Here is a 22,021-nt window from a genome sequence, read left to right on the forward strand (position 1 = left end):
AAAAAAAAAAAAAAAAGAAATGTCAGTCCTACTCATAGCTACAGTTAAACAATCCACTTCAGCACAGAGATTCATGAACTTCAGTCTGCTTTAATCACAGAAATGGAAAGAAATTAAAACAAAGCAAAAACAATAACAACAACAACAAAAGCAACATCAAGGACATTTCAAGAAAGCAAGTGTCTGCACACCTGCTGCAGCGGGTCACATAAAGTCACAGATCTAGCCCTCGTAATGCATCCCATCCATCAGCAGGTCCCTTTGGCTCTATTTTAAATGTGCCCCAAATCTTAGTCCAAGCCATGACCACCTCCTGAAAGTCTCTTAAGTGGTCTCCTTTGTTCCTCTTAGATCTCCTTCCATCCGCTGTCTGCACAGCAGGCAGAGTGACACTTCCCAGACATAACCCAGATCACATCATTCCTTAGCACAGGATCCCTGTGATCTCTTCCATTTTCTTAGAGCAAAATCTGCATTGATATTCTTGCTCCCAGCTGCCTTCCCAATCTTATCTCACACCACTCTCCCTTTGCCCACTGTTCTCTATCCGTACTGCATCGATGCTGTTCCTGGACTGCTCCAAACATGCTCCCACCTCAGGCTTTTGCACCTCCTCATTTGTCTTCGTTGACGTGGTCCCTTCCCAGAGAGCACCCTCACTTCAATCAGTTCTTTGCTTAAATGTTATCATATTAGACTGTCCTTCCCTGAGTACACTATATAAACCATCTTATTCATGCTCTACCCTTTGTAATCAGTTTTCTTCTTGCCAGTTATGGTCCCACAACATTGTGTGTGTATATGTGTGTATGTACAAGTGTGTGTACATGTACACCTGTGTGTGTATCTATGTGTGTGTACCTATATAGGTGTATGTATATCTATGTGTGTATGTATCTATATGTATGTATATATACATGTATATTTATGTGCATGTGTCTGTGTGTATTTATGAATGTGTGTATCTACGTGTATGCATATCTATTTGTATGTAACTGTGTGTGTCTACGTATGTATATATGTGTCTATATCTATGTGTGAATATCCGTGTGTGTACATATGTGTATCTCTCTGTGTTGACGTGTGTATTTGTGTGTCTATTTGTGTATGTGTATTTGTTTTTCCTAACAGAAACATAATCTCAAAGGGAGCAGTAGCTGTGTTTACTTCACCATTGCCTCCCTTGTGTCTAGAATGTAGTAGGTGTTTAATAAATATGTGTTGAATGAGGAATAAATAATTTATGATAAGAACAGAAATCTGAAACACAAAGTTAAATTGTCTCCCATGTGTTAGAAAAAAGAATGTAAAGAATTACATGCTGCACTTTATAATGATGTTTTAATTTAAAATACATTAAAGGTGTTCTAGTATTTCATACTTAGATACTGTAAAAATATTTGCAGTTCAATGTGATTTACTGCCTCGAATGAATTCATGAACAGGTAACGTTTTACTGTTAGGTGGTAACTATGTTGATTTTTTTTTTTGCAGATTAAATTTGTATTTATAAGATTTAAAAATTATCTGTGCATAGTAAACTATATGATGCTTATTAGGTTTATACAATCTCTTAGCAAAAACAATATGAGTAATAGGTAATTTTCAGTGAAATGTGCTATTTCTAGGCACTAATCTAAACCTTTTACCCACCCTATGCCATTTAATCTTCAAGAAGCCTGTGCGGTAGGTAGGAACTGTCATTACCTTCAACATATAAATGAGGAAGCGAAGACACAGAGAGTTAAAATATCCTAATTGAGGTCACACAACTAATCAACAGTGGCCAGAATACAAAAAGGCAATTTGTCCATTCTTCTATTCAGTCATCCATTTTTTAATTAAAAAAAAACACCTCTGTGTACTTACAATCTACCAGGAACTGAGTTATGTAACAAGGATGCAAAACAGTGACGTAATCTCTATGGTCATGATGATCCCGCCATAGGACAGAGGAGTGGACCAGATGTCAGGCTGCCCAAGAGACCAGCTCCACCTGGGGAGACAGAAATCAGGCAAGGAGTCAGTTCCTTCTCCCACTTTGGATTCCTGTTTTTAATGGTGGAGTCATTAAGCATCATAGAATGATCCAACGTCTCTGTTTTCCCTCCCTAGAGTCTTCAACTGAAGTCATAAAAGAAAGGGACTATTTCAGTACCAAGTTACCTAAGTGTTAATGTTTGGTTCTGTGGGTGGCCTTGAATTTGTAACTTTGCAGCGTGCCACTCTTGCTTCATTTCATCCAGGTTTTTCTTGACATCTGAAGAGGCAGTATCTCTAGGGAGTATATTTTTGTATTTCTCCATATGTTGCTTTTTGTCTCCTCACATATATTGCCAATAAGACTTGTGAGTTCCACCACAGGCCAGCTCTGCAACTTATGTTTAGTGTTGGCCTGGAAAGAAATATTATTATTTTCATTGGTTCATGTCTTTTCCTCTATTGTAGAAATGATCTTTTCCTGCATTTTCCCTCAACAGATTGAGGCATTTTCTTCCATCTTATTTGATCCGTATTTTGTACATTGCTCACAGGTTTTTCTCATTCAGGATCATGTTTGCTTCTACCCTTTATCAAAAATCTCTTTAACAAAGTGCCCTCCTCCCATATTAACCCTGTAGCTCTTCCAGTGATTACGTTTCCCGATACTTTTCATTTTTCCTTTCCTGTAGATTAAGGTAATTTTTTTTTGCATATTTGGTTCTTTGCCACAGTCCTCTCCTTGAAATCTAGGCTACATTGACCTTGGTTTCCTCCAGAACATGGCTGCCACATAATACTGAAACCAGAGATGCACTGATGCTGAAGAACTTTCTTGCTTCTCTCTCTCTTTCTCTTAGGTAGTCACTTTGCAGTCATACTCAAGTATGCCCATCGAGCATATTTACTCATCTAATGTTTCCCGTGTTTACAGAACAAATGGCAACAGGGACTATAAGATAGCAAAATGCAGCATCTCTTAAATTCCTTACAACCAAATGGGGAGCGAGGGTGGTGGGGATGAGCATATGTGATTTTAAAAAAGATTTTTTAAAAATTGTAGTAAAATACATGTAACATAAAATTTACCATGTTAACCATTAGGTGTAAAATTCAGTGGCATTAAGAATATTCGCAATGATATATATCCTTCCCTTGAATATTTTTCATCTTATAAAACTGAAACTCTTTACCCATTAAACAATACCTCTGCATTTTCCCTCTTCCCAGTTCTCAGCAACCAGCATTCTATTTTTGGAGTCCACAAATTCCACTACTCTATGTTCCTCATGTAAATGGTATCGTATAGTATTTGTCATTTTGTGACTGGCTTATTTCACCTGGCATAACGTCCTCAAGGTTCATCTATGTTGTTGAATGTATTAGAATTTCCTTCCTGGACAGCCGCAGTGTTTCACACCTGTAATCCCAGCACTTTGGGAGGCTGAAGCAAGAGGATCACTTGAGCCCAGGAGTTAGTTCAAGGCTGCAGTGAGCTATGATCGCACCACTGCACTTCACCCTGGGAAAAAGAGCAAGACACTGTCTCTAAATTAAAAAAAAAAAAAAAAAAAGAATTTCCTTCCTTTTTAGGACTGAATGATATTCCGTTGTATGTACACATTACATTTTATTTATCTATTCATCCATCAATGGACACTTAGGTTGTTTCCGTCTTTTGGCTATTGTGAATAATGCTGCTATGAACGTGGGTATCTGTTACATCATGAGTAATTCTTTTGTTTTTTGAGAAAGCATCTTGCTCTGTCACCCAGGCTGGAGTGCAGTGGCACGATCCCAGCTCACCGCAAGCTCTGCCTCCCAGGTTCATGCCATTCTCCTGCCTCAGCCTCCCCAGTAGCTGGGACTACAGGCATCCACCACCACGCCCGGCTAATTTTTTGTATCTTTAGTAGAGACGGGGTTTCACTACGTTAGCCAGGACGGTCTTGATCTCCTGACCTCGTGATCCACCCGCCTCGGCCTCCCATACAGGCATGAGTCACCGCGCCCGGCCCACATCGTCAGTAATTCTAAAACTCAAAGTCACAGAACGACAATAACATACATACACGAGAACTTACAGCCGTATGTAAGTGCCGAGTGTACTGTGGGAATCACTGAAATCAAGTGAGAACTTTATAGAAGATGGAATTATTGAGCAGCACTTTCAAGGTACCAAGAGATAAGATTTGAAGGCAAACAGAGAGGGAGGGCACTTGGCATATTTGTATTGTGCATATAATAATCAATCATAAAAGTTGAGAAATAAATGATGTAGAGGGCGGAGCAGGGATGGGGTGTTCTTTAGGCTAGAATAGATAGTGCTGGCCTGAATAGATGAGAAGAATGCTAGTGAATTGATATAAAATATTAATGACTATGATTTTAAAGTTTTCACAGAGCAATCGCTACAATGAAGCAATTGTGAATTTCTCAGAATTAAAAAGGCATCCACTGGACTGTAGGTCCCGTAAGGGCAGGCCTGAAGCAATTTGCTTTGCCCACCCCTGTAACCCAGTGCTGATCACAGCATGTGCACTGGCAGGTGCTCAATAAATGTATGTTAAATACATGAATGAATGCATGAACTGCCAAGGATGATTGCCACTGATGAAGATGGGCTAAAGTTGAGAAGGCTGAAGTTGCAGGTTTTATTTGAAGGAAGCAGGTCTCATTGGAATAGCTGAAAGAAATAACAGAGGTATGGGATCTGAAATACTTTAAGGAGGAAGAATCTTTCAGGCAAAGCCACTAGATCTCCTTGGTTAGGATTTTGCTTATAACTATCGTCAACACCTGTGTTAGTTTTTCCTATGTTACTATAACTTTTTATAACTGGTGAGTATTTTAATAGATGTTAATTGTTTTCCTCTCTACCCTAGATGTGTTCTTAATAGCTAATTCTGTTTTACAAGGCTCACTTTTGATCGGTATTTTCTTGTTAAGATAATCATAATTCTAAGGATACAGGGAACACAAAGATGATTCTAATTTATAGATATACAAATTGTTTTTGACTGCTTTTCCCCCTTACAGGGAAAAAGAATCAATATATTCATTAATTATCTTTTGCTTATCTGTAGATAAGAGGTTTTTATCATTTTCACCTAACTTTGTGATTATATGCCAGCAATAAATGAAATTCTATTGGCATTGTACAAGTATGGAAGTTGGGGGCTGGATTGTCTTATACAGCAAGCAAGGGAAGAAGTCTACATTTGCACGTTGAAACACCTCGATTGAAGGCACTGAGTCCACCTTCTGTAATCTTTGGTCCTAAATGGAAGAGGATCCATGTATTTGCTGACTGTTGTTCTCTGCCGTGGCTCACACCATGGCATCTTTGGTGATAAAATTGCAAAGCTTCTCTATGCTACATTCAAGATATAAAACAAGTGGTTATATTTTAGAGGAGAGAACAAAGATGTGTGATACGATGGCATGAGGAGCTGGAGTGAAATGCGGCCTCGCCAACGAGACAGAGGGCACCGCCGGCAGCCTGGCATTCTGTGCCCGGTAGCAGATGGTCACGCACATGCTCCCGAGTCCCAGCCACAGGCACACGGGGAACCTTGCAGGCTCCTTTCAACAGTAATTATTCGAGAGCTGTTTTCTTTAGGTGTTTGGGAAAGGTCAGCGTCTGATCTAATTCCGCCCACAGTTACACAGTTATAGTTTCCTTGACTGCATTTGTCACTGTTTTAGCATCATCTGACATTCTATCTGCTTGCCAGTTTTCTTGTTAATTCCTTTTGGAAAACTATTTTTTCCCCAAGTTTGTCATTTTACTTAAAAAAGACACCACAAAAGGGTCTTCTGTGCTATTGAGTTGTTCGCTTTTTTGGCCTTTCCTATTGGAAAAATCTCACATAAACCACTTCCTGATGAGGAAAAGCATTGATTTAATCCTTCGCCTATGTTTACAATTACTTCTGCAAGATGACTTCGGTGCATTAATAAGTGATTAAATCAAACATATTTTAGAGAATCGATGATGATATATCCTTCTCTCGATACTGAGTTGTGGCTGAGAGGGCGGGGATCAGGGATGAAGGCATTATGGTCCCAATCCTGAATGAACAAAATGCACAGGAAACAAGGAGAAGCCTGGCTGGGTCGCAGGTATCTCACAGGTGGCCTCCCTGGACCAAGGCTGGGGGAATCGATCATAATTGTCTTGTCAACTGTCTTGGGCATATTAGATACCATCCTGCTCAAGACACCAGGCTTGACTAGATGGTACCTGAAGGTCTCTTCTCTATGATTCTATCAGGCTATTGTCTTCTATATTCCTAGTTGAATATGATTACGTCATTGACGCTGAGCTTAGTTTCCCAAGGGATATTACCTTATCTGCCTCTCTCATTGAGCTTTCTTGATGACCAGCTAAGACGGTGTAGGAAATACTAATTTAAAGTTTATAAAATGCTGCACAAATGGTAGAGCTTATTAGGTTATGTGCAAGGATAAATCACTCACTTTGGCATACATCTGTGATAAACTGTCTACCATCGGTTTGTAAAATTTCAGCCTGGAACTCTTGAGTACCTGGAGAACAATTATTTCTGATATTAACATCTTTCTGCCTTTCTTTGAAGACCAGGGTTTTAGTCTATTTCTTTGCCACTTTGTGACTGTGGGGAAATTACAACTGCTGGATTTGGGTCTCCACACGTATCTTTTCTGTTTCCTTCTGTAACACTGTTACTCTAAGTACCTATATTACTTGGGTAATGATGCAAACGTTGCAAATTGCCTAAGCTCCACAAAGGCACAATTTAATGAAAAACCCTTTTCCATGTCTCATTATTCAGCAATGATGTTAGTGTCCATAACACAAACTTAACTTTTATTAACTATATTCTTTGCCTTGCATGTTAGGGTCAACATGGGGTTAAATAAAAGGAACCTCTGTGCTTACTGGGGTTATGATAATTTATTTAAATATAAGCAGAAACTTACCTTCCTGGATTGAGATCTGGGTCTCAGTCTAAATTTTTAACTCGGTGTCTGTAATTTTTCAAGTTGTAGACGTTATTTGAAGTAGTATTGATTTGGTTTATGTAGAATAAGGATTCTTCAATATGCTCACATTTCATGCCAGATAAATCATCATAATCACTGCACATCCACCTTTGGATGTTCTGGTTAAACAAGTAACACAATCCCTAGAAAGTAGAAAAGCTCTCTTGCAATTTGGAGTACTCGATTTAGCTATCTTTAAGTTATTTCTCCATCCTTGTTTTAGAAACACAACCCAAGTTATAAGACACTCCAGGGATCTCAGCATCACAACCAAGTTATGGGTACCATTTGTTGGTTACAAAAGGGCAAGTGTTGCTAATTACTATTTAATTGTGTTGGTTGTGGGGCCATACTTTTAGAAAGATGTTATCATTTAGTGGATTAGATTTCTATCCAGAAATATTTCTGTTAATGCTCATCTATTAGCTTCTGTATTAGTCTGTTCTCACACTGCCATAAAGAAATACTCGAGACTGGGTAATTTATAAAGGAAAGAGGTTTAATTGACTTACGGTTCCGCATTGCTGGGGAGGCCTCAGGAAACTTACAATCGTGGTGGAAGGCAAAGGAGAAGCAGGCACTTTCCTCACGGGGTGGAAGGACGGAGTGAGTGCAGGCAGGGGAAATGCCAGATAGTTATTAAACCATCAGATCTTGTGAGACTCACTCACTATCACGAGGATGGCATGGGAGAAATTGACCCCATGATCTGATTACCTCCACCTGGTCCTGCCCTTGACATGTGGGGATTATGGGGATTACAGTTCAAGATGAAATCTGGGTGGAGACACAGCCGAACCATATCAGTTTCCAAGTGTTCCAAGTACAGCTTTAGAAAACTGTATTCTGATTGTGGAATTTAGAAATTCTGTTCCAGCTAAATTTAAGCTTCAATAAAGTAGTTTCCAATGTGACCACTTTGTATCCCAAAAGGAATTGTGTGTTGATGTGCATGGTGAAGGTTCGTTTCTCATCCTAGTGCCGGGGAGACTGGTGCCCCTGGGGTCCCTGCCACTTGGTTCCTATTTCCCAGCCTGTGCTGAGTGGTATATGTCCCGCTGGAAAGTGGGGGCAATCAGAATGTGCATCAGAGAATTTCTGAGAATATCCTGATAATGGATGTGTGACTAGAGAGTCACTTAAAGACCAGCAATGATGTCATAGTAAAGAAAGCAAGGTGGTTTTGCCCTGCCTTCTAGGACACAGCTCACATCTTCCCCTTATGCTGAAGTACGTTAACTGAGGCACAAATTACAAATGCCATTTTTATGTCAGATAAAACAGAGATCAATGTGTATATGGCTCATTAGAGACTCAACAGCTTCATTGAAAGTGTTGGTCAGCTTTATCCTGGATGTTGGAAACACCACAGAGTTAACAGGCCTTTTGCATTTTAAAAAACAACCGTACCACAAATACTTTCTTCTAGCTTTGGGATGGCCACTGAACCCATGAAGTCAGAACGTGTAGTTCTTTTTGCTGCGGGTGGCACATCACAAGAGGATAATAAACCCACATACATCATGCAAGATTATACCTTTCCTAGTTTGCACTCTGTTTGTCAGTGTAAGAGAAAGATAAGCAAGGAGAGAAAAAAAAGAAATCTCACTCAATGCCCATATTGTGCAAGCCCCTAGTGAACAATATATAAATTTAAATACTAACATTTTTTAAAATTTTTTTTTATTGATACATAATAGATGTGCAATTTGGGGCATATATAATCTGATATATTCATATGATGGTTATTCTCTGGATAGTACTAATAAAATTATTTCAAGAAATGCATAGTTTTTTCTGGAATGTAGAACAGCAAGGGCACAACTTTTGCTTGCTTGTTTTGTTGTCTTGAAGACCAACTTGGCATCTTCCTGTTGCAGGGACTCACAAACCAATACCCCAAAATATGGCACTTTGTATACACTGTACTGAAAAAAAACATCTCAAAGTCTCTCTAATCACCTTTCTCCCCCCATCAACATCTCTCCCAAAGCATAGGATGAGATTGTTCTCTGAACTTCCCTTATTTGCCTAAAATCTGGACCTACCATAGAAGAAAACAATAACCTCTGGTTCTTTTTCCAAGTTTTCATCAACTGAACACATCTCACAGGAGGGGAGACTAACATATCTGGATTTTTGTCGCAACCATCATCTTCTCTGTGGCCCCAACAGACTTTGCCCCAAACCACTGTATGTTCCTCAAGTCCATTAAATTCCCCTGAAAATCATTTACTATCCGCCTAGAATCACCCTCACTTCCTACCTCCCTTTCCCTCAGAAGTAGCATATATAACATATGTGCCCCACTGGGATACTGGTAATTGTCCTGTGATTCTCCCTGTGTGCACAGTAGTAATAAATGTATAAAGACTTTTCTCCCATTAATGTGCCTTATTGTGAGCTGATATTTCAGCAAATCTTTTGAGGGTAAAGGAGAAGTGGTCTACAGTTGTTTTGGGCTTGAGGGTTCAGAAATGGGTAGTGTGAATTACCCTGGAGCTTTCACTGACATGGTAAACACAGAGTGTGACCTCACCCACCTTCTCACTGCCCAGTGAGCACAGGTTCGGCCAGTAGTCTCCAGGCATCCGGTTGGACAGGCTGTGTCTAGAAATCATGGTCAGTGAATAAAGCCATGAGTGGGGCAATGCTGTGGGGAGGGAAGAACGGAATTCCATAGCAATCACATCGCCTCTTCTTCCATGAAAACCAGAAGATGACTGGCAGGAAGAAAAGCTCCTAGACACCTCTCATCTGCTCTGTGCCTCAAGCCTCACTACAAATAACACATTCACAAAAAGATCTCATTTTGATTTAGCGGGTCTGCATATGTCTAAGCTCATCTCATGGTGATTGAGCCTTACTGATATTTTTACCATACGAGCTTCTTCAATGAACATTTCAACACAGAAAATACTTCTCATAGCCATCTCATGTTATTACCTGATCTTTCCATTAATCTTTCCTACAGGCTTTTATATATTTATTGAACTTTTGGATCAAATTTCCCTGATTGCTTAAATATGTATGTATCTCAATGAACTATTTTGCTCAACATAGACAGGCAGTAATAGAAGACTGAGGTCAGATACAGACTGAGGTCAGATACAGGCTGAGCTAGAAGTGACCATGGACTCATACTTTTATTCTTCTGAAGGAGCAACAGGACCCAAAATAACACCTGATCGGAAGAAATAGTGGAAACTTCGGAATGTGTAAAGTGTTGATCCAAGCCCTTCATGTGCATGAATGAATTTCTGCCTGCCTGACCAGAGATCTCCTGCAGGGGGACCTAAGGGACCCATCTGTGACTGTGGGGTCTGTGCCTACTAGCCTCGTTTATTTGGGGTGACATCGACTGTAAGGAGAGCAGGTTAGGGGTGCAACAAGGTAGAGCTTAGAAGGAGCACACATCTATCTGCTTGGCCAGGGACCCCAGTCAGGTAGTCACTGGCTGAGTGGCAGGAAGTTGAGAGGATGACTGGCTCATGTTAAACAAAGTTTATGGGAAGCCATTGTTTTAGACTGAGCTCCTGCACTAGGCCCCAGCAGACCAGGCCAAACCAGAGTGGAGCCACTTATGCTCAGTATTACATAATCAAAGTGAACTTGGAAATGGGTCAGTCTTCCACACAACAGGAGCTTCAGAGCAACCAGTCAGAGGAGCCCAGTTTACCCGAGTGTGCATCCTAAGGAAGTCCATTTAGCTTTAACCCTGTGAGGAGAGTAATTCTGAAATGACCAATCTGCTTTGTGTTCCCTGTTTCTGACTTCTTCAGCCCTTTCCTGCCCACAAAGCCAGCTCCCTCTGCTCAGCTCAGCAGAGCATCCATTCTATTTCATAGCATGAGGCGTTGCCTAATTCTAGAATTGCAAATAAAAGCCAGTTAGACCTTGAAATTAAACTCGTCATAATTTTGTCTCTGGACACAGGGAAGCAGGCATCAATAGCACAGGCCATGCTCTCTAGAGCACAAAGAACTTCAGTCCTGAGAGGCTGGCCCTGTGTGAGAAGCAGGGCTACAGTGCTCTTAGCCCATGGGCCGCACTGAGAGCAGGACTCCAAGATGAGGCAGACGCACACACGTGCTTTAAAGACCGGACACCAAGGAGCTTCCAGGGAGCGGGAGAAGCTCAGAAAGGGTAAGGGCAAATGTCACTGCGCCCCTATGATGTATATTATGGACCGAACTGTGTTTTTTAAAATTCATAGTTTGAAGACATAATCCCCCATGTGACCAGATTTGGAGACAGGGCCTTTAGGGAGATAATTAAGGTTAAATGAAATCCCAAGGTTGGAGTCCTAACCCAGTAGGATGGGTGTTTTTGTAAAAGAAGGAAGGTAAATCAGAGTTCTCTTTTTGTGGGTACAGAGAGGAAAACTCATATGAAGACCCAGTGATAAGGCGGCCGTCTACAATCCAGGAAGAGTACCCTCACCAGAAATCAACTCTGCCTGCACCTCGATGTTAGATTTCCAGCTTCCAGAGCTGTGAGATAGAAATGTCCGTTGTTTAAGCCACGCAGGATGTGGTATTTTGTTGTGACAGCCCAAACAGATCAAGAAAATGTGCCAAATACCAGGCATACTATTAGCTCATCTAATTCTCAAAGCCTGTAAGGCAGGATTTACTATCGCCATTTCAGAGATGTAGAAACAGGCTCAGGAAAGGAAAGTCATTTCTCTAAAGTTGTGTGGACAGTAAGTGGCTCTTGACATCTGAACAGGAGATGGGCTGAGAGGATGACGGGGGGTGGACAGTAACATCGTAGCTCCTTAATGGGACTGAATCACAGAAAGTCTGAGCTTAGAGATCTGTGCAAGTGTGTGTGTGTGTGCGTGTGTGTGTGTGTGTAGAGGGTGCACTGTGAGTTTTCGAGGGAGGAAATGGGGGTCTTGCACGTGTGTCCTTGTGCATTTTGGGTGGATGAACTAGGTGAGAACAGGTGGGTGGGGGTGGAGGCTAAAGGCAGAGGAAGCCAAAGACATGGCCTCCAGTAGCCCGTGGGAAGCTTCCTCATGCCTTTGAGATACTGCAGAAGGTCCCAGAGATTCAGGGAAGCTCTGGCCCATGGTCATCTCAGTGGTACTGGTTTCTGTCTTAAAGATTTGGGCAGTTCTGGGGGTGACGCAATTAGGGAATATGACTCACATCAAACTGACCATGAAATACCAGTTGAGAAAGGAAAAGTAAGAAGAGAAAGATAGTTTTGCAGATGACTCAAGGTTACGTAGATGGAAGGAAGAGCTAGCCTGGATTTAAACAGATCTTCGTGGTTTCACAGGGAGCTTCAAAATTACTCTCTTAGTCTCCAGAGCTCCAGGACAGCCTCAGAGCCTTCAGGGTCTGGTCTTGCTTTCCCCACAGGGCTATGGTATAAGAGGTGGATATTCCTGTCTCCGTGGAGAAAAGACAGGCATAGTAAACCCTTAGGAGGCGCTGTCTGTGTCCAAATATTGTGCAAAGCTTTTGGCATACGTTTGCTCACAGCGCCTCGCATGTGCTAATATCATCCCTAGTTTATTGATAAAGACTGATGCGGCTGGTGTGGTGGTTCACACCTGTAATCCCAGCACTTTGGGAGGCCAAGGTGGGCGAGGTCAGGAGCTGGAGACCAGCCTGATCAACATGGTGAAACTCCGTCTCCACTAAAAATATAAAAAATTAGCTGGGTGTAATGGGGGGCACGTGTAATCCCAGCTACTCAGGAGGCTGAGGCAAGAGAATCGCTTGAACCCAGGAGGCAGAGGTTGCAGTGAGCTGAGATCACGTCACTGAACTCCAGCCTGGCGAACAGAGCGAGACTCTATTTCAAAAAAAAAAAGACTGAGGCACAGAGAGGCTGGATATTATTTCTACAGTCACACAGGCAGAATAGGACTTAGGCAGGCTTTGAGCCTAGGCAGTCTATTAGACTATGCTGCCTAGCGGCTTCCTGAGGAAATCCACCTTGCTTAGTATTTCCCGGACCAGGAGAAGGGCAAGCAGGCCTGGGGAGCAACATTCTGAGCTTGTTACCTGGAGGTCTGGGATTGATTCCCTCTTCTGCCTGTGCCTCAGTTTGCCTAGCTTTAAACTGTGTCATGCGATATAGATCTTGCATATAGATGCTCTGTGAGGATTACTCAGGGAATGCTCAGAAGTTATTAATAAAGCTCCTCAGCAAAACAGGATTACGTAGATTTAAAAAAAGAAACAAAAAAAGAAGCAACACCAGTGGTGTAGTAAAGCAAGACTGTATTAGGAAAGACCATGTCTTTGAAGCAAGGCAAACACATTCCCTTGGCTTGAATCAGCCTCATGGGAAGGGCAGCAGCAGCCATCAATCACGAAGCACCGCCTTCTCTGCATTCTGGACGCTTCTCTGCAGCTCAGAAGCTCTGCCAGCTATTAGGCCACCTAGATGGCAGCAAACTGGTGGGTGGGTGAATCCTCTGGATATGTGACAATCGAGAGGAGGGTGTGAGATAATAAGCTGGCATGGAAGTCTGTTCTTTTTATCACCCCCCCACCACAGAATGAGAAAGTTTTAGCAAAAGAAAAAAAAAAAAAAGGAGAAACCAGACTGAAATGTATTGATATATGATGAACTACACTGACCCAGAAATACTATCTGATTTGTCATTGAGATAAAAGCACCATATCGATTTTGCTGAAGTGCTGTCACGGCACATCATTCACCTGGAGAAGAGTTAATTAAGAGTGCAATTTAAAGATGCATAAAACCTGGACCTAAGATGTAGCCTCAGACCCAGGCACCTTGTGCTCCAAGATCAAATACAGGTCCCAAGACGAGAACGCCTTCGTCCTCCTCCCAAAGTCAATTTACCTCTGCTCAATGTTCAGATATCATTTTCTGCATTTGACTTGGTTATCTGTAGGCTGAATTAGACCTACCCTGTGGTAAATGTGCTGGCATTTTCTTCATGCTTTCGTCTATAAGCTTATTGTTTTCAAATTTTCAAATTACGTTTTTGCAAGATATAAGCTTTCAGAACCACTGTACTCTATGCTTTGTTTAAATTACTATGACTCCCAAAACAAGCATCACATCATTCAAACGAAAATAGGGGTTTACACATTGCTTATGAAATCAGAGAAAAAGGGAGGAGGGGCCTTTAAAAGTTTTAGACAAGCCTTTTAATTTTACAAATAGCAAAACTTGATTAAGAATGCAAGAGAAAAACTCCGCAAGACAAAGGGATGAGAGTTTAAATGCCCAGATTAAAGTCACACATTTCCTCTAGTGGGTGAGTCATGAGAATGGGTACATTCTCATGTGTCCTGACAGTACAGAGGAAAGCGTAGATAAATCAGTACAGCTACTTTCAATTTTATTGATGAATCCCTCTCAACCGGCTTCAGTCTTAAAATTTACTTCCTCTCTGCCATCCAATAACATGACACAGTGCTAAACAGCATCAAAAAAGATCAATGGGTACTTTGCCAGAGAAAAGAAAAAGAAAAGCAAACAGCGGGCCGGGCATGGTGGCTCCCACCTGTAATACTCGCACTTTGGGAGGCCGAGGCAGGTGAATCACTTGCAGTCAGGAGTTCCAGACCAGCCTGGCCAACATGATGAAACCCCGTCTCTACTAAAAATATAAAAATTAGCCAGGTGTGGTGGCGCGTGCCTGTAATCTCAGCTACGTGGCTGAGGCAGGAGAATCACTTGAAGGGAGGCAAGAGGTTGCAGCGAGCCGAGATTGCATCACTGCCCTCTAGCCTGGGCGACAGAGCGAGACTCTGTCTCAAAAAAGAAAATAAATAAATAATGAAATAGAAAAGAAAAGCAAACGGCAGAGTAACAGGAAAAATCACTGACCTGACCGTGAGTCACGCTCAGCAACCACTTGCTGGGCTGAAACACAAGATATCATTTATAGGATTCTGTGTGTGGACCCTCTTTCTCACTAGTGCATAGTCGCTAATCACTTGTCTCAACTCAGGGAAGACTTAATCAGCATTAAAGGCAACCTCATTGGCATCTAGAATGATAAAGGTGCAGGCAGGTACGCGTGGCTGTTTCCCCAGAAGAAAGAAAATAGGTGCATTTCCTCCCGTGGTGAGGGCTGGGAGGCACAGGGAGCTCTGGACGTCTCTGAACTGCACATCACATTCATCTCCAGCTCCAGGCAGCTTTGATGTGACACATGACCATTTCTCTTATGTGTGACTAAGAGTAAAAGCAGCCAACACTGTAAGGAGAGGAGGCTGGATTTGCTGAGAAATGCACCGAACACACTCTACAGTGCTCTTCTTAAAAATCAAACATCTCCCACCAGCAAGACCCAGGTAATGCACATGAATTTAAAATATTGAGAGAGAGAAACAAAGAGACAGAGAACCCACACGAAACTTCTCACTTTAAAATGAACAATTTGACTTCTCGTCCAGGGACACCTAAAATGATTATAATCCCTCATTTAAATTTAGGCTTAAATAGCCAAAAATTCCTAAATTGGCCTTCTGAGATTGTTTCTGCATTAGTTTTTTTTTTTTTTCCTTAAAGCGAGTAGTGACTTTCACAGGATTATTGTGACATCTGGGTACAAATAAAAGGAAAGGGCTTCATCCACAGGAAGGCAGTCTACAACTGTGAGTTTCATGGTGGCTGTGACTTCACTTTCCTGGGACTTCCTGAAGTCTTCCTCTCTATTTTGGACAAGACTAGGGGAACAGAAGATATATATTTGCTGAGGCAGCTGAGATGAATGTTTGCAAAACTTAATAGTATAAAGAAAGAAGTGTTTTTGGTCAAAGAAGTGTTAGAAATGCCACTTAGCCATTAGTCTAACGACTTACGGACTTAGCCAGTTAGTCCAAATTATTTTTTTCTCTCTTTAAGTTTTATTTCTTAGAACCATTAATATACTGACTTGTATCTATGAATCTCTGAAGAGAGAACACAGTAAGTACCTTTTACTAAATTTATCTATTTATTTTTTGAGACAGAGTCTCACTCTGTTGCCCAGGCTGGAGTGCAGTGGTGCGATCTCGGCTCACTGCAACCTCCGCCTCCCGGGTTCAAGCAATTCTCCTGCTTCAGCCTTCCAACTAGCTGGAATTACAGGCACCCGCCACCATGTCTGGCTAGTTTTTGTATTTTTAGTAGAGATGAGGTTTCACCATATTGGCCAGGCTGCTCTGAAACTCCTGATCTTGTGATCCGCCCACCTTGGCCTCCCAAAGTGCTTGGATTACAGGCATGAGCCACTGCGCCCAGCCACTAAATGTAATTCTTAAAGGAAGTTTCATGGAACCAGCTTTCTGCAAGAGACCCTTCAGGAAATGGCGCAGTAATGAAAAGAGTGCACATTTTGCAGGGAGAGGTGCTGGAGAGCAGACCCTGACTTTGCTGTTTCCCACCTATGTGACCTTGGACAATTAACCCCTCTGAGCCTTGTGCATCATCTCTAGATTAAAACACTTTGTACTTTCAGGTTGTTGGATTGGAAATTGAGTAATGTGCTTGGCACAATGTTGCCACAGGTAGACATCCAACCCATGGTGTTTCATTTTGCATGATAAATGGATGGTTTGCTCATTCAAAGCATCCGTTTGAAAATAGCCGGGCGTGGTGGCTCATGCATGTCATCCCAGCACTTTGGGAGGCCGAGACGGGCGAATCACGAGGTCAGGAGAATGGCTAACATGGTGAAACCCCGTCTCTACTAAAAATACAAAAAATTAGCTGGGTGTGGTGGCGGGTGCCTGTAGTCCGAGCTACTGGGGAGGCTGAGGCAGGAGAAGGACGTGAACCCAGGAGGTGGAGCTTGCAGTAAGCTGAGATGGTGCCACTGCACTCCAGCCTGGGTGACAGAGCGACACTCCATTTCGAAAAAAAAAAAAAAAGCATATATTTGAAAGTAGATTTTTTGTTTTGCCACTGTAGAAAACCACAATTAGTTGCTAGCTAAGTCAGCCTTACACAGACCTTTATACAAAATCACCTTAAATAAAATCTTTGAAAATTAAACCATCCAACTTTGTATTTAATTATGCAAAACCCCTCTAATCTCCTTTGTTTATCTCTCATTTTACATAACACCTTGAGTTGTTCTACTCAGTAGATAGGGTTCTCTTTCTTACCTAAAGGCATTTACCTAATGTCACCATTGCTCAAATTATGTTAGGTGCCTTACTCAGCACACAGTAAATCCTATGTAAAAATGATTAAATTGGCCAGCCACAGTGATTCATGCCTGTAATCCTATTACTTTGGGACGCCGAGGCCAGAGGATCGCTTGAGCCTGAGAGTATGAGACAAGCCTGGGCAACGTGGCAAAACCCCATCTCTACAAAAAATACAAAAATTAGCTGGGCATGGTGGCACATACCTGTGGTCCCAGCTACTCAGGAAACTGAGGTGGGAGAATCGCTTGAGCCCAGGAGGAGGAGGGTGTAATGAGCTGAGATGGCACAGCTGTATTCCAGCCTGGGTGACAAAGGGAGATCCTGTCTCAAAAAACAAAACACCTAGCACATATCAGCCTCTTGATAGACTTTTTTATTAAACAGATGAATAAGTGCATAAATAGATATGAATTAAAAACTTACTTATGCCTTCTACCTTTTCCCATGTTGCTTACTTGCAAAATCTATCCATTAGTTTTGTTATCTCCTCATAATCAGGTACCTTCTGCTGCTATAAATTGTCTATTTTGTTGTTGTTGTTGTTTTAAAATGGCTTTAAAACAACCCGAAACTGTGCTGCTTAAAGTAATATTGGAACAGCTCCTTCTCCTCCTAGAAACCTCCCCTCGAGAAACTTTTAACATTAGATGGCCTGATAGCCACATAAAATATGCAAAGCATGAGTCAATATGCAGGTCCCATTCCGGTGTATCTTTTTCTAAGTTCTAAAGGTCAGGCAGCCAATGAAACTAGCACATGCAAGAGAGAGACTTTGCTTTATAAGAATACTTTTACCTCATTCTATTCTGGCAAATTGTACTAGAAAAAGCAAAGTATCAAACGTGTCAGATGCTGTCAAAGGAGTCTGTGAATAGCTTTGCTAGGCTGGAGCAGAGGAGGTTGACAGCAGATCGGGGGAGAATCTGTGGTGAGGGAAGGGCTGGGCTGCAACAGCTGAGGCTGATGTGAAGGGCTTTAGGGCACAGCGAGGAGCCTTCGGTGCAGGAGTGACAAGATCAAAGTGGCTGGCAAGGAAGCTAATTTTCACAGCGGTCTTGGATGGCCGGCATGGGAGACAATGGGTCTTGCGGTTAGCATGTCAGCACGCTTTCTGGCGCCAATTGTGCTGCCGCATCATAAAAGCTAAAATAAATCTAATGGCAGACTACCTAGGAAACACAAAAGGCATGGACCTCATTGTGTGGGTCTGCTCTCTGGTCCCAGCGCGTTCTCTGGGATACCTTGAAATGCTATTGGGATTTTGAGTCAGGACGGCTTCTATCAATAAAACAAAACAGTTCAAATTCATAAACTGTTTGAATTCATAAACACTTTAAAAGGAAGGAGACTTAATTCACACATACATGTTTAATGTGACTATGAATAGGCAAGATATGAAGGCGGTTCTGTGCTTTTAGCGACAAAACTTATGGCGATTCCAAGGATTTCTTTGGAAGCCGTAGCTCAGTTAGAACCTGTACACACAGGGACGGGTACTTGGCAATGAACTTTACTTTTACGGATGGCCATTTTCAGAAAGGTTACCAGGGCACAACACAGGGTGTGAATGGTCAGATGAGGACAACTACTTCTCTTGGCCTCAAAGGGTTGATAAATAGGTGGCAGTGTTTGATCACAACGAAGTAGTTCAGCCTCATTGGTTAGCTCTCACTAACAAGTGATCAAGGTGCCTTTGGCCTTGGCCAAGGACACACTGATAATTATAATTACTCTGAATTTAATATTTGTCACTTGGCCCTCAGTGGTGGCTACTGGAAAATGCAACTTCCAGTAAATCTCAGGGAAATAACATTTGGGGTAAGTGGCACGGGTTGACATTCTAGAGTCCTAAGCATATGATTCGGAAATCCTCCCCCTTCCCAGTCCTCCAGGCTTGTTCCCCTCAAAGATCTTGAGATGAGTGACCCTGGAGAAGCATTTTCTTTTATCTCACAGCAGGAAGTAATAATTCCCTTGCTGGCCTGGCTATCCTCATCCCTGAGAAGACAAACAGTGTGGTCCCCCTGGCCCTGGGGAAACTACAGGCTGTGACTTCAGCCCCCTTATGTCTGTGGCTGTTTCTGCAACGCAGCTACAGTGGGAAGACAAAGCGCGCCCTCAAGTCCCCCGGCATTCCTTGAATCGCCTGGGGAATCCGAAGCAGCAAGGATCCCTTTTTGGTGAGGATTACCTCACAGCTGGCATTTCATCACAGCCCTAGGGAATGCAAAAGGATGCATGGAAGAAGAGTCATTATATGCTGGCAGCTGCAACACACAGATCAGCTTCTGTCCCCCAAGCTTGTGGCTTGGCACACACGGATCAGCACTACAATAACGGTGGCTGCATTCCACATGCGGCCTCCTTTGAGCGCAATGAATCTCAAGGCAGATGCAGAATCTTACCCGTCTCGAGATAAATATCTGCAATAGCTATAACACCTCCTCTTTAGTCGAGCAGATACTATGTGCTTCCTTCACCTTTACTGAACCCCTCTACCAGCCCAGGTGCAGAAGAGCGTGGCTTCCTTATCTTCTCGTAAGACCCATCAACTCAGTGGAAAGTGCAAAAGGAGCCTTTGGTGAAGCAAATTGGAAAACAACTATAGTAGGCCAGGCATGGTGGCTCACGCCTGTAATCCTGGCACTTTGGGAGGCCGAGGAGAGAGGATAGCTTGAGTCCATGGGTTCAAGACCAGCCTGGGCAACATAGGGAGACCCTGTCTGTACAAAAAATTAAAAATTAGCCAGGTGGTGTGACATGCACCTATATTCCCAGTTACTTGGGTGGCTGTGGTGGGAGGATCACTTGAGCCTCGGAAGTTGAGGCTGCAGTGACCTGTGATCATGTGACTGCACTCCAGCCTGGGCCACAGAGCAAGACCCCATCTCAAGAAAACAAACAAAAAAACAACAAAAAAACAGTAAGTGGACCTTGGACTCATTCCTAGGAAGGGACATAGTGAGGGAAGATGGAAAGAAAAAATGAGGAAGTGGGGGAACAGACATTGGGTTCAGTGCTGGAATCTTACGGGTTCGGAAGTCGACCTTCTAAGGCCTTTGGATTAAAAATGGACTTCAGAGTCAAAGACTCCTAGCACAGACCTTGACAGGGTGAGGGAAATATCAACTCACCAACTTCTTTATTTCCTCCTTTTGTAAAAAGCAACATGCAATGCTTAAGTGGGAACTTGACAAGATTTTACAAATAGGAAAAAGCAGAATTCTAAATAAGACTTTGCAATAACTGCTTGTCCACTGCACCAATACAAGCTGTCGTTTCTGATGGGTTTTCTAAGAGAATGCTGATTTAATTCTTACAAACAGTGTATTTCTAGGAAATGCAAATACTGGGGCAATTCTTTGGAGGGCTATCATAGAAAGTACAGGAAAAGTCTGAGGTTATGAACGAAATCAGTGGTTCACCCTGGCATTTCCTTCATGATCCACTTCTAGTTATAGGAAGCAGTAGGGCTTATCGCAAATAATTGGTCCAATTGATATGGCAAAAACTATCACTAGGCATTTGAGGTGGCGAATAAGAGACTCTCATCTTTATTCCGTTAGATGTGATCTAGTAGTACAGCTGGAAAAGATCACTTGCACAGGAATGAAAACAGCTCACACAGCAGGTAATTAAGGCAGGATGAAGCTGTCCCCTTACCCACAGTGTGATTCTAGGGCAAAGTCTGTCTCCCTTTGTTCATATGTCCAACATGAATCTCCACCTTCTCTGTTGCAGATTAATCCTGTCCATAAAATAATCTAGTATTTTATTGAGTGGTATCAGAGCTGTCCTGATTTACTCTGCCTGAAGGTCACACACGAGGATAAACAAAAAAGAGCATTGCAATTCCTTTCTGCACATCTGACTTCAGCTACTACTTGTCACAGGGAGCTGGAGAGCTTTCTTTAGGGCTGTCTTCCTCGAACTCCCATGGAATTTGAACTCCCATGAAAACACTGGGACTTTGGGGCTAGTTAGATACGGGGTTGAAACAACCAGTTTTTCAAAAAATAAAAAGGCAGATGATTACCGATAAAGAATTCCAAGGAATTTTGGAATATGTTTCTTAAAAAAACTTCATTTTTTATATAAGTAATGAATATTCATTGCAGAACAGCTTGAAAACAGAGGGAAGAAAAGAATAATGAGATAATCATAATGACTCATGATGCAGCCACCAAGCAGCAAATTCTTTTATCACTCTGGAATATCCCAGCATTTTGGGATGTGTGTGTGTGTGTGTGTGTGTGTGTGTGCGCGCGCATGCACGCAAAGCAAAAACACTCAATTACATGTACTCTCAGTTTCTATAGCAAATTTGCTTCTCTCATATATACTAAAAGGTATAAATTAGATTTTTAATGTGATTAAGTCGATGAGCTAAAATATAACAGAGCATGTAAAGATCAAAGATGAAGTGAGGAAAGCCAGAAACATTTCACTTAAATATCTGAATGCAATGCATGGTTACTAAGCCAGAGAAAAACTATTTATCTGGCCTGAGAATGTTATTTAAATCCCAGGCTCATTCATGCTAAACAGAGGTAACATTTTCCATTCACTTCTCCAAGGCTTCTCTTCTGGTGGAAGGAACCCCCCTTTCATTCCCCCTGTAGCATTCCTATTTATGGGCTTAATGCCCACAATTGAGAAGGATAAGTTTAGAAGGTGCTTATTGCCAAAATGATGATATTTAAATGGTAGGTCAATTTTAAACAAGGTGTCTTTTTCAGGTTGTGCCAATCTATAAACATTATTCTTGCCACAGTAGTATAAATGAAAATCCACTAACAAAAAGGCCAGAAGAAGAATTATTTACAATGATGTATTAAGGAGTCGGAGCTACTTTTCTTTCTCTAAAGAAG

The 22,021-nt window shown here is 42.0% G+C and overlaps 1 protein-coding gene across 3 annotated transcripts in view; it reads right to left on the minus strand.

Annotated features, from left to right (window-relative positions):
* CHRM3 (cholinergic receptor, muscarinic 3) overlaps window positions 1-22,021 on the minus strand; it is a 559,390-nt gene that overhangs the window by 89,191 nt on the left and 448,178 nt on the right. For 2 of the 3 annotated variants that reach the window (XM_011995028.1, XM_011995027.1), the window contains one exon: window positions 1,870-1,996. The gene's annotated coding sequence lies outside the window, so the exon portion shown is untranslated. Of the gene's footprint in view, window positions 1-1,869; window positions 1,997-2,166; window positions 2,396-22,021 lie in introns of all 3 variants that reach the window. The other variant, XR_001007655.1, reaches the window with a different exon arrangement.

The sequence above is a fragment of the Mandrillus leucophaeus genome, unplaced genomic scaffold (genome assembly GCF_000951045.1).
Source record: "Mandrillus leucophaeus isolate KB7577 unplaced genomic scaffold, Mleu.le_1.0 Scaffold466, whole genome shotgun sequence".
Lineage (NCBI taxonomy): Eukaryota > Metazoa > Chordata > Mammalia > Primates > Cercopithecidae > Mandrillus > Mandrillus leucophaeus.